The following is a 1,368-nucleotide window of genomic DNA, read 5'->3' on the forward strand; positions in this document are numbered from 1 at the left end:
TGATGAGCGTCACACATAATCATCACCTTCATCACGTTCTTGGGTGCGAATGGATATCTTAGAAGCGAAATAAGAAGAGTTGAATAGAAAACAGTAGTACTTTGCATTAATCTTTGAGGAACAGCAGAGCTCCACACCTTAATCTATGGAGTGTAGAAACTCTACCGTCAAAAATACATAAGTGAAGGTCCAGGCATGGTCAAGATGGCCAGCCCCCTAAAACATGATCAAAGGATCATAAGGTAATCCAAAGATGCCTAATACAATAGTAAAAGGTCCTATTTATAATAAACTAGCTACTAGGGTTTACATGAGTAAGTAATTGATGCATAAATCCACTTCCGGGGCCCACTTGGTGTGTGTTTGGGCTGAGTCTGAGTGTTACACGTGCAGAGGCCATTTGTGGAGTTGAACGCCAGTTTCTGTGCCAGTTTGGGCGTTCAACTCTGGTTTTGGATCCTTTTCTGGCGCTGGACGCCAGATTTGGGCAGAAGGCTGGCGTTGAACGCCAGTTTACGTCGTCAATTCTTGGCCAAAGTATGGACAATTATATATTTCTGGAAAGCCCTGGATGTCTACTTTCCAACGCAATTGGAAGCGCGCCATTTCGAGTTCTGTAGCTCCAGAAAATCCACTTTGAGTGCAGGGAGGTCAGAATCCAACAGCATCAGTAGTCCTTTTTCAACCTCTGAATCTGATTTCTGCTCAAGTCCCTCAATTTCAGCCAGAAAATACCTGAAATCACAGAAAAAACACACAAACTCAAGTAAAGTCCAGAAATGTAAATTTAACAAACGAACGAAAAACAGAGAAAGTAAGAGCAAGGAATGAATCCACCTTAGTGATGATGGCGTTTCAATGATGTTCTTGGGCTCTTCTATGTCTCTTCCTTGCCTTTGCGGCTTGATTCCTAGTGATTTTTTTTTTTTTGGGATTTCTATCCTCAGTTGCTTCTAATAATTATGTGGAGGGAGGTGCATCTCCTAAGGTATCTCAGGGATCTCTTGATTTGCAGCCACATGTTCTACCACTGAGCTATAGATCCTTTACATAATTGTTTTACCACACCAAACTTAGAATGTTGCTCGCCCTCGAGCAAAAGAAGAAGGAATAGATGAAGAAGAAGATGTGGAAAAAAAAACTAGGATTATGAGGACGTAAGGTGGAGATCCTGTGGGGTTCACAGATCCTGAGGTGATCCTGTAGGGTCCACAGATCCTGAGGTGTCAAGGCATTTACATCCCTGCACCAAATTAGGCATGTAAAATGCCCTTGCACACAACTCTGGGCGTTCAGCGCCAGGTTGGTGGCCATTTTGGGCGTTCAGCGCCCATTTGTTGCCATTTCTGGCGTTGAACGCCAGAACCA

The sequence above is a fragment of the Arachis ipaensis genome, chromosome B09, assembly GCF_000816755.2.
Source record: "Arachis ipaensis cultivar K30076 chromosome B09, Araip1.1, whole genome shotgun sequence".
In the NCBI taxonomy this organism is placed as follows: Eukaryota; Viridiplantae; Streptophyta; class Magnoliopsida; order Fabales; family Fabaceae; genus Arachis; species Arachis ipaensis.